The sequence below is a fragment of the Nannospalax galili genome, unplaced genomic scaffold (assembly GCF_000622305.1).
Source record: "Nannospalax galili isolate Female #2095 unplaced genomic scaffold, S.galili_v1.0 scaffold730, whole genome shotgun sequence".
Classification (NCBI taxonomy): domain Eukaryota; kingdom Metazoa; phylum Chordata; class Mammalia; order Rodentia; family Spalacidae; genus Nannospalax; species Nannospalax galili.
In genome coordinates, this window is record NW_008328000.1 from 110,290 (window position 1) to 122,740 (window position 12,451).

Below are 12,451 nucleotides of genomic sequence, written 5' to 3' on the forward strand. Positions count from 1 at the left end.
GGTAGGGGGTGGGCTGGGCCCTGGGGGTTGGAGCCTCGCGGCGCTGGCCCCTCCTGCAGCCGTGGGTGCGCGGGGTGCCGGGGTGAGGTGTTGCGGTGTGTGCGGGGTGCCCGAATGCATAGGTGTTCATAGTCCAGTGCTGGGGTGCGCGCGGGGGACGAGATGCTGCGGGTATGTGCGTATTGCTGCGAGTGTGCAGATGCGCGCCCTGGGTGCGCAGGGTGTTGGATGCCCAGGTGTGCATGAGGTGCTGGTGTGACTGGTGAATGGCCTTACAGGGCCGAGCTATGCCAGCTGGGAGTCGCGCTGGGTACTCTTAGGACTCCGTGCGGGTTCTTCTCAGGGGCTATTGAGCCAGGACCTGGGTTTCCAGTCCCAGGGCAGAACACGCACTCCCCAACCCCCCGCGTGCCTGTTCTGCCGCGATCTGTCTCTTGCTCTTATGGTAGCGGAGTTGAAGCTGTTCTCGTCTGTCACCTTGTTGGCAGGCATGGGTAATGTCTGTCGGAGAAGAATCCCTCAGGCCATGCCTTGTGGGTCTGCCAAAGCCTCATCCCAGCCCAGAGCAGGGGCTATATCCCAGTTCTGTGGGCAGGTAGCCATAGGGGAGTAGGGTGCTGTCTGAGGCAAGAGGATTGACCCTCCATTCTCTCCCTCATATCTAACCGAGGAAGAGGACAACGAAGCCCAGAGCAGTGTGGTGCCCATGGGAAGGGAAGTTGCAGCTCTTGGTAACCGGTTCTAGAACCAAGACTCTAGATCTGTTCAAGGCAGTGGCCTCTTCAGCAGAAAGAATTCTGACAATTTTGGCAAACTATAATTTTGCTGATGGAGAAGGAAGGGAAAGTGAATTTTCGAAGGTCAACACACTAACTGGGAATTCCTCAGTGCAGGGGCCATTTGCAGCCAAAGAGTTCTGTGATTTTGGTGTGTGTGTGGGGGGGTCCACGTCTAGAGGTACCCCAGCTTCCTAACAAGAGGCACCCTCCCACCAGGGATTGGTTCCATGCAAGTTTCAGGCTTGTTAATGGTGTATACTGTCCACTTCTAGAGCCCCTGACCTTGAGCTCTACCTCACCTTTGTCCTTGGAGGGGGATGGTATGAAGAGGTCTCTGGTACAGGGGACCTGCCCAGACAAGACTGCTTCTGGGACCAGGGGATGGCCCAGCTGTCCCTGTGAGTTTAACATAGACTGGAGACAGACAGGTTTGCTCTCCACCCCTAGCCCTGTGTCCAGCTTGGTTTACTATCCATAAAGGGATTGTGTGGTGTGTCCTATGGACCCTTGCTCTAGGAGTTACTTGGTAGAAAGCATCAGGTGATCAGAATTCAGAGTGAGACCCATTCTCCTTCAACATAAGTTCCCTTTTCTCCATACCACCTTGTGAATCTGCTTAGTCTAAGCAAGCCTGGCCCCTGTCCATCCTCCCTCCTCTGAGTCACTACTTGTCCCCCACCCTCAGAGGGAAGCAGAGAAGAACTCTGGGATGAGGCAGGGAGGGAGAGGAACTAGCTCATCAGTACTCTGGACTTTCCCTCTCTCTCAGTGAAAATCCCACCCAATTATCGCATTACTGGGGGAACCTGGGCTCTGGATGGGGTGGGGGGCCTGAGGTGGCCAGGCACCCAGCACTTCCACCTCCCCAGTACCCAGGTACTTAGGGATCAGAGCCATGGTGAGGCACACTCCAGAGGCTGCTGGCTCTCCAGACACAAAGAAGAGTGGCTTTAAGTAAGCACCAGCAGGACACACCTTTGTTTTCCATGGACCTAGTACAGATCCCACCACATGAGCATATAGGCGCTGCCTTCTCAGACTCCCACTCCTACCCCTTGGCCTGCAAAGTCTTTCCGGTCTCCTTAGTTTCTTCCATCTTCCTCACGAGGCCACCAGCATCCTACTTGTGGGTGGTGGGCACCAAAGGGCTGGTAGCCCCCTCCTATCAGCACTGGAGGAGCCAGAGCTGAAAGCCCAGGTGGAAACTGATCTCTGTCCCCATCCATTTTCATAAATGAGGGCTCTGTCTTGCTGAGCCTTCACTAGAAACTTGGATCATCACAACATGCCTTCAGGACAGTGCAGCGGATTGAGTCAGGGCAGGTGGGAGTTGTTGCTGGGCTGGGGGCTTCCAAGACAGTGCAGGGAGGGGCTCTTCCTTAACTCCCTGAAGTTGTGTTCACCCCTGCAGAGCCAGTTCTGGCTAGGCTAAAGGAAGGGGGAGAGCAGAGAGGAGGGGAGTCAGGGCACTCTGGATCCCCAGATTGGTGGCAGGATATTGAGGGATCACTAGCCTTCCAAGGACCCTGTGCCAAGCTCACTCAGAGTTTGTGGAAAAAAAAAAAGCACTGTCTGCTTTTGCCTGTGGTTCTCTACCTGTCTGGGGGTCCGGATGTTCCTGCGAGCGCCCTCTGCTGTCGCAGAAGGAGCTGTCCCTCATCAGCCAGTGTGCCTAGCCAGACCAAACATTTAGGAACAGAATAGTCTGAATCTTGGACACAGGAGTGGGCATTTAGTGAGTGCATTGTGGACGCTGGAAGGTGAGACCAAGTTCCTTTCCCACAGACCTTTCCACTGGTCAGACACAATGGAGAGAGTTCAAACAGGGTGGGACAGAAATATAGGTAACACCTCAGGAGCCAGTGTTGTGAAGGGGCTGCAGTAGCTGAGGGTATTTAAGAGAGCTTCTCTATGGTGACCACTTCGAAGCTGAGCCTCAAGGGACTGACCACAATTTTGATGAGACAAGATACTGCATGTATGGGTGATCCTGGAGGTAAGAACATTTCTGTTGTAACAGAAGGCACAGTGGGCAAGCAGGGGGGACCCCAGGGCAGAAAAGCAACCCCTCCATTCCTACCCTGCAGCCTGTCAATGTTTAGTTTCTTCTAGAAACTTTCCTGATAGTCCATGTGATGTCCCTCCCTTGAACTTTGCAACAGGAGTGGGTCCTCTGAGCACAAGGACAGAAGGTTACAAAGTTTTCCCTGTGCCCAGGCTAAAAGAAATATCTAATGGCTTTGTGTATTAAGTAATTAGGTCCCAACAGCTTAATGATCAGTGGTTACTTACAAAAAAAATTCACATAGATTGAAAGAATTGCACAGCATTGTATGTGTTTGTGTGTGTGCATGTGTGTTTGTGTGTGTGTGTGTGTGTGTGTGTGTGTGTGTGTTTATGTGAGTGATGATGGGGACCAAACTCAGGGATTTGCATGCAAGCACTCTGTCACTGAGCCACACCCCAAGCCAACACATGATACTTTAATTTCATTCTCAAAAAACTGCAGTTTTGGGGCTGGAGAGATGGCTCAGCGGTTAAGAACACTGTTCTTGCAGAAGACCCGGGTTCAAATTCCAGCACCCACATGGCAGACTGTCTGTAACTCCAATTCCAAGGGATCCAACAGTGTTTTCTGTCCTCCACAGGCATTGCATGACACGGGTGCACTTACCTACATGCACGCAATACATGCATATACATAAAATAAAAATAATAAATAAATATTTTTATTTATTATTTTTATTTTATGTGTATGAGTGTATTGCCTGTGTGTAGATAAGTGCACATGTGTCATGCAATACCCATGGAGAACAGAAGAGGCCACCAGATCCCCTGGAACTGGAGTTACAGACAGTTGTTAGCTCCCATATGGGTGCTGGGATTCAAACCTGGGTCTTCTGCAAGAACAACCAGTGTTCGTAACCGCTGAGCCATCCCTCCAGCCCCATAAAAAAATATTTTTTAAAAAACTGCAGTTTCCCACCCACCAAAAGCATAACCATCATGTCTCTTTCCAGGCTGATGTGCATGTTGTCCTTGCTTTTAATTGTAGCAACCACCTCCAAACCCAGCTTCACAGAGGCAAGATCCTTTTCTTAACTGTTTTTATTTTCTTTATGCATATGAATGTATTGCCTGCATGTATATGTAAGTGCACTCATGTCATGCAGTTCCCACTGAGGTCAGAAGAGGGCATCAGATCCCTTGGAACTAGAGTTACATGGGCAGTTATTAGCTGCCATGTGGGTGCTGGGAATCAAACCCAGGTCCTCTACAAGAGCAGTCAGTGCTCTTAACTGCTGAGCCATCTCTCCAGTCCCCCAAGATCCTTTCTTAAAAAATTACTTCTTTATGTACTTGAGTGTTTTGTTTGCATGTATGTAAATATATCACATGTGTGTAATGTGTTCAGAGGCCAGAAGAGGGTATCAGATCTCCTAGACCTGTAACTACAGACTGTTATGAGCTGCCATTTTGGTGCTAGAAACCTGGGTTCTCTGCAAGAACAGCAAGTGCTCTTAACTGCTGAACTATCTCTCCAGCCCCAGAGACAAGACCTTTGAGAGGAGTGTAGAATCACTCTCACTGAAATGAAACTTTCCCATATCCAGCAGAGGCCTTTCTGGACAACAGAACACATTCTATAGGAAATGCTAGGGACTTGCTCCATGCACTGCTAGCTGCCTTGGCGCTGAGACTGGTATCACTAAAGCAAGCATGGGGGGTGGCTGACAAGAAGGAAATGATTCAGCCACACTTGCTGCTGGAGCTGGCTTCAAAGGGTGGACTCTCCTGACCGTGGGCTTGGGTCTCCCTCCACCCACTTCTACTCTTCTGCTGTCACTGAGCAGCGCTCTCTATTATCCACACCCATCTGTGTGGGTTGTGGCTGTCTAGCTTCTAGTGTGTCTAGTTTATAAATTCAACTCTCTCACAGGTGTGCGTAGGGAAAACTTAGTATGCGTAGGACTTGGGGTTGTTGTTATTGGTTTCAAACATCCACTAGGAGGTCTTGGTAAAGCGTTCCCCTAGGCTAGAGCTGGGGAGGGATACTGTATTCTCAAGTCCTCTCCGGTATTGCAAACTCCTTGTCAGGTTTCCTGGTCCTCTTGTTTCTTTGGAAGGTTCTTATTGTAATACACGTTTCCAGTGAGAAGATTTCTCCAAAGCCCTTGGGGTGGTATTAGAGCAACTACCACATGGCTGTGGGCCTGGTGCTCTGCCAAGGCTTTGTGATCACAAGATAGTAGCCATCCAGGGCTCCAGAGGCCATCTCCATCTCTCCGGGACTCAAGCTCTTTAAGGGCTAACGTGGACTTAGATACAAAGCACAGGTCTCAGAAGGCCCATTGCCCTCTGGACCAAATGCTTGGGTATGCTGGAGGGATTCCATGTTTGTGAGGTTTTCTGGCATCTAGAGTCACTATGAAGACAGACCTCTGTGTGTGTGTCTGTGAGGGAGTCTCTAGATTAGGTTAAACCGAGATGAGAAGACTCACCCTAAATGTGAGTAGCACCAGTTCATGGACTAGAGTCCTGGAATAAATAAAAAGTGGAAAAGTGAGCTGAACACCAGCACTCCTCTCTTTCTGCTTCCTGACTGCTTATGCAATGTGACCAGCTGTCACCATGCCTTCCCTGTCATGACGGACTGTACCTCCAACTGTAGCCAAAATAAACCCTTCCTTAAGTTGCTTTTTCCTGTTGTGGCAAAGAGAAAAGTAACTAACACAGCAGGTGAGCAGCCCCTGTGCATGGCTGGGTTGACTCTGATACATTCATTTCCAAGTAATGATGGTAGATAGAGCACTCAGTGTTTGAGTTCCCTGTCGCTGTTCTGGAAAGACTAGAAGTGTGGGGTTATCTCCTGCAGGATGAAGTTGCTCTTTCTCAGATATTGTCCCCATGTGGGCTTTTTCCTCCTGTGCTCCACCTATAAATGGGTCCTCTGGAATTCTATTTTATTCTATTTTTACTGGCTTAGACCCTGTGTTAGTCTCTTTTCTGTTGCTATAACACAGACTGGGTAACTTTGAAGGAAAAAGGGCTTATTGGGGTTCATGGTTCTGAAGTCCTAATGTTGAGAGGTATCTCTAGTGATGGCTTTCTGTCCCCCCGCCTTCAATCACAGGGTCCACTCTACTGACCTTAAGTAACTGTAATTGCCTCTCAAAGGCCCAGAAGCTGAGTAGATTTCTAGCATCATATGACCACAATGAGGATTAAATTTCAACCCGTGAAACCTGGGGAAACATACCCAACCACGTCCAACCACGTCCAAGCTATCATAAACCTTATGGAAGTAATTGGAACCTCAGGCTGCTCCTTTGGAATAGAAAAACTAGGCTAAGGGTGAAATGACAGAGTGAGGAGAAATGGGCTAGATCCTGATTGGGATCCTCAGGGCACCGAGGACCCTTCGTGTGCCAGACTCTCTTCTTCCCGTCAGCCTCAAAGCCCAGCCTGGACCTCTGGACATTTCACAGCCCTCCTTTCTTCATTTAGGGCAGAGTCACATGGGAGCAAGCCCAACACTGTTCTCACCTTGAGCTGCCTTTGCTTGGACCTTTGTGGAGATGTGTGGACTCATGGATCTCTGCACTGAAGACAAAAACAGACAGAATCTGAAAGTTATGGTAGCAGTCTAATGAAATCGTAAGACCCAGCACAGCTGATTAATTAGAACCCTTGGATCTTGAAACTTTATAACTTCTAAAATAGGGTTACAGATGCAGCATCTTAGAATGAGAAAATGATATTTGGAGTTAAAAAAAATTACAGCATCATGGCGTTCTAGAATCCTAGACTCCTGTAACAGCCTATCAGAATCTGTAGATTTGTTGCCTGCAGTTCTAGCTCCCAGACCTTAGCAGGAAGATGAGGGCATTAGAACACACCCAGCCTTTCTTAGTGACAGGGTTCAGCTTTGTGACAGGCTAATTGGGACCGTTTATGTTTGATTGGCTGACTTGGCCAGGTTCTGCTTCTCAGCCAACACTGCCACCATGTGGAGATGCTGAGAGCAAAGTGGCTTGGAAGGGACCCTTGACATCTCTTTGCACCAAAGGCGGGGTCCCTTCCAGGTGTGGTTGTGGATGGATTTGGTGATGTCTCCTCCAACCCTCAGCGATCCAGCTGGGTCTTGTATTGTGGGTGGGGAAGATGCATCAAATAACTGGTCACCACAACCCCTGTGTCTGTGTGACCGAGGTTCGTCCCCATGGGAGATGTAGTCATGATGGCTAAGAAATGGAAGCAACTCAAGTGGCCACTGATGAATGGATAAAGGAAATGTGGAACACTAGATCACATCTTTCAGTCATAAGATGGGTGTCACGCTTATGACGTGAATGGAATTAAGGATGGTATGTGAAGGGAGCTAAGCAAGGTACAGAAAGACAAGTGCTACATGCTCTCTGTCATATGTGGAAGCCAAAATTGTTGATCTTAAAGTAGAAGGGCACAGCACTGGAGAATCCCCCTTCTTTGATTCCCTCTCAGCCCTACCTTTGGTGCTTCCCATTGGCCAGAACTGCCTCAAGAGGCACCACACAGTCCTCAGAGCCCAAGGTAGAGACCCACATGTGATTAGATTGTATGGACCGTGGTCCCAGGGAACAGGAGCATGTCCTTAGGGGCAGACAAGTGAAGAGGGAAGGTCATCAGATGATTAACTTATCCATGGGCCACCATCCTCCTTGGTTAAGGAAGGCTAGTCCAATTTCCACCTGTGGACTAGCTATTCTTTCCCACTTTTCTCCTCACACTTTGGCTCCCAGGAAGTGTGATTGCGTGTGTGTGTGTGTGTGTGTGTGTGTGTGTGTCTGTGTCTGTGTCTGTGTGTGCGTGTGTGTGTCTGTGTCTGTGTGTGTGTGTCTGTCTGTGTGTCTGTGTCTGTCTGTGTGTCTGTCTGTGTGTCTGTGTCTGTGTGTGTGTCTGTGTCTCTGTGTGTGTATGTATCTGTGTCTCTGTGTGTGTGTGTGCCTGTGTGTGTGTGTCTGTGTGTGTGTCTGTGTCTCTGTGTGTGTATGTGTCTGTGTCTGTGTCTGTGTGTCCGTGTGTGTGTCTGTGTCTGTGTGTGTGTGTCTGTCTGTGTGTCTGTGTCTGTCTGTGTGTCTGTCTGTGTGTCTGTGTCTGTGTGTGTGTCTGTGTCTGTGTGTGTGTATGTATCTGTGTCTCTGTGTGTGTGTGTGCCTGTGTGTGTGTGTCTGTGTGTGTATCTGTGTCTGTGTGTGTGTCTGTGTCTGTGTGTGTAGGCCAGAGGTCAACCTTTGGTGTCATTCCTCAGGGGTCATTCACCTTATTTTTTGAGACAATGCCTCTCACTGGAGCTCACCCAGGAGACTGGCTGGCTGGCAGGGGCAGGAGGGATCTCCTTGTCTTCACTCACCCATTGCTGGGATTACAAGTGCACATCACCACATGAGGCAGGATGTGATGTTTCATTCCCCAGGATACCAGCAGCCTGCAAGCATCTGAATCTCCCTGCACACCCTCCCTATCAGCACACACCTCCTTGCTCGCCTGTTTTACAGAAGGAAATCAAGACTACAGGAAGACAACTTTACATCCTTCCAGCCGTAGAGGACAATACCCTGTGAGTCATATGTCCACCTGCCCAGTGGGGCCAGAAGACCCAGAAAAGCATTTGTATCCGTTCCCTTCAGGCTCTTCTGGCCTGGGGCTCAACAAATACCCTTCTTTCCAGAATCTTTCACTCGCCTCCTATGCCAGAAACTTCCGCTTAGTCCCCAGGCCATTAAGCTGCTTCAAATCATATTATTTCTTCCGCCCCGCTGATTTGTTATCAGTACTGCTGGTTTGACTTTATGGTGAGGTTGTCAGAGTATATAATGCCTTTTCAATGTATGATATTTTTCAACTTGTGATGGGTTTATTGAGATGTAACCCATTGTTATCTTCCTGATCTCTCTCATTTTTTTTTTCAGTAGATTTATTCCTTTTTGAAGATTCTGTAGGACTTTTCACCCATCTAATCCGGTCATCTATGAAGAAAAACAGGTTTATATTTTCCCTTCAGTTCCAAGTGACTTCCATTTCTTTGTCTTGTCTTATTGCCCTGACTAGGAACTCCAGAATACTATGGCATAGTAGCTGTGAAAAGCTAGTATCTTTATTTTGTTCTTGATATTAGGAGCCAAGAATTCAGTTTGTTAAAATGTTAGCTGTAGGTTTTTCATAGATGCCTTTTATCACTGCCCTCAGTGTACAAAGAGTTTGCAACCAAATGTCAGAAATTGTCAAAGGAGTTTTCTGTATCTATTGAGACGATTATGTAACTTTTATTTTCAGTCCATCTATTTACTGTATCTTTCTATCTTTATAATATCCATCTTTATAACACTCATCTGCATCCCTCCCTCTTTGGTTTTACTATGCCCCCACGGTAGAATCCAGGTTCCATGAGGGAAACCTTTCACCTAGTTTTCCCATTGTTGTAAGCCCAGTGCTTAGAACAGGTTACAAATGTTAGCATTTAATAAACATTTGGTGGTAAAATGTATAAATTCATTTAAATCATCACTGAACAGTAAATCTTTCTGTGGAGGTAGAAGTATTTTATATCTGCTCACATCACCCCCAGCCACTCATAGGCTCTGTGCATTGAAAGCTTGGCTAATGTGGCCCAGGAACTCAGTGCTGAATTTCAGCTTAATTTAAATGAGTTTCTGCTTAGGCTTAAGCAGCGCCATATGGCTGTTGGGCCCTGAATGGCATGATCTCTAGCTTGCTGAGTAGAGAGCCTGGTGTCCGAAGGGCTCTGCCTTTGGGATGTGAGCTCAGCGTGGAGATCTTCCTGTCTCCAAAATATGGGAAGTTGCAGGCCCAGTTTGGTTTGACCAGAACAAAAAACACCCTGGGAACCTCACTGCCACCCTGGAGCAAGATCATGACAGTGGGGAAAAAAAGACAAAATCCATGTCTACAGAGGATAGGATCTTACTTCCCTAGACAGTTCCATCTGATAGAGTTCCAGACTGCCTCATGCTCACAGCTTGCTGGTGAGCACACTGCAGCCAGAGAGGCTCCAGTCTTGCCTTCTGACATAGCACCTCACGGTGTGGTCTGAACTTGAGACCTTGGCACCTCCAGACTCTCCACTTCCGGCTCAACCTGCATCTCTGATTCTCTTTCTCATTCTGATGAGTTTATAACATTTTCCTCCTTCCCCTTCATCTTGCGTTAATCCATCTTTAGCAAAATACCAAAGGAAAGAGGCTTATTTAGTTCTAGTTTGGAAAACTAGAACCAGAAAATTCCAGAACCAGGCAGCCTATCTGCTTGACCTCCGGTGAGGGCAAATGGAATCATGGTAGGAGCATGTGTGGAAAGAGATCTTGCTGAAAATGAGGAAGCTAAAGAGAGTGAGGGATTTTAAAACACCCTCTCAGGAAACCAACCAGAGCCTAAGCACCTTCATCACTTTTAAGTGCCAATGAATTGGTGTGATGGATAGTTTTAGTGTCAACTTGACACACCTGGATTGAAGGAGCCTCAGTTGGGGAATTGCCTCCATTGGACTGACCTGTGGCCATGTCTGTAGGGTATTTTCTTGATTTTTGGGTGATGTGGGAGGGCCCAGCTCCTGGCAGGTTGTTCTGTATTGTATAAGAAAGCAGGCTGAGCATGAGCCAGGGGAACAAGCCAGTAAGCAATGTTCCTCCATGGCCTGTGCTCCAGCTCCTGTCTCCAGGTTCTTGCCCTGAGTTCCTACCTTGGACTCCCTCAGTGATGAACTATGGCCAGGGAGATGTAAGCCAAATAAACCCTTTCCATCCCAAGTTTGTATTGGTTAGAGTGTTTTGTCACAGCAATTGAAAGCAAACTAGAACAATCAGTTATTTCCCACTAGGCCCAACCTCTTGAAATTTAAAAAACAAAAACAACTTTTTTTGAGACAGGTGCTCACTTCATAGTCCAGCCTGGTCTTAAGCTTGCAATCTTCCTGCCTCAGCTTCCTGAGCACTGAAATTATAGGTGTGCTCCACCACGCCCAGCTGACCCTTACTGTTGGTTTCTTGTTTTGTGTCATTGTGGTCGGAGAAGACACATTGTTATATGCTGGGATTGAAGAGGTGAATCCCCAGGATTGGCTTAGACCCCATTTCTTAACAATCCCAAATACTGTCACATGGAGGGCCCAGCTCCCAACACATGAATCTGGGAGACTCACTCACCTCATATTCAACATGAATCTGGACCTTCCCAGAGAAGATCACTCTGTGATCACTGAGCTGCATAAAGGAGTAAGCGCTGGTGTTCTAGAAGTTTGTTTAACCAAATTTAAACTCCAATGGGGAGTATGAGACTCTCCTAACCCATTCTCCTTCTGATCTCTGGTCCTGAGGAGTCTGCAAAATCAGAGTGAATGAGGCTGAGAGGAGAGTCTCTGGTCCCAGGCTGGGAAGTCAGAATCCTGCTTGAGACAGGTGGGAGCCATGAGGCAGATTCTCAGGGAATCCTGAAAGGTGACCTCATTCCTGTCCTCCGACCCCCAGAAAAGGGAACAAATGCTAGAATCCCCCAGGAGAGGGACCTCTGAGCAGGCCTGTGGGGAATCATCTTGATTACATTAATTGATACAGGAAGACCCACGGACTGTGAGTGGTATTATTCCCTAGGCAGGGGATCCAGGCCTGCATAAAAGTGGGGAAGGCAAGCTGAGAACTAGCAGATGTGCATTCATTGTGCTCTCCTGACTATGGATGTAATGTGACCACCTGCTTTAGGTGCCTCCTGCCTTGACTTACCTGCCATGATGGGCTGTGCCTTGAATCATGAGCTAAAATAAACCTGTTCTCTCTTAAGTTGCTTTACAATTTTTAAAATCATATGTGTATGTGTTTGCTGTGTGTGGATATGTGCACCTGCATGTGAATGCCTGAGGAGACCAGAAGTATTGGATCTCCCTGGAGCTAGAATTATAGTCAGTTGTGAGCCACCTGACAGGGGTGCTGGGCACTGAACCTGGGTCCTCTGGAAGAGCAGTATACATTCTTAACTGCTGAGCCATCACTCTGACCCCCAGTCCTTTTGAAAGAAGATCTATTTATTATTTCTATTTTGTTTGGGTCTTTTGCCTGCATACAAGTGCATCATGTATGTGCAGTGCCCTCAAAGGCCAGAATAAGGGATTGGATCTCCTGAAACTGGAGCTAAGTTGTGAGCTACCATGTAGGTACTGAGACCCAAATCTTAGTCCTCTGCAAGAGCAGTAAGTGCTCTTAACTGCTGAGTCATCTCTCTAGTCCCCAGACCCCCCTTCAGTTGCTTTTTTCAGTATATTCTACCACTGCAACAAAAAATAAACCAAGACACTTACAAACAAGGGTGCTCCACTGTTCCCTCTGATATGAGGATGAATGTGGACTTCTCCCCTCTGACTCTAGAAGCCAGAAACAAAGATTCTCACTTCACAATAAGAGCACTAGAGACTGCAGTATTTCCCCCCGTGCCAGGGCAAGCCACACTCTTAACGCTTTCCTGCATTTCCAGGGAGCCCTTGCCTTAATTCTGCACTCGCTTGCTTGCTACGAACCTTCTGTCCCACAGAGTTCTGACAGTTTTTGCTGTTTCTGTTGGAGGCTGCTGCTGTCTGCCCCTGTATTTTGCTATCGCTGTGGTCTTGAAAGCTTGTTTAGAGGTTC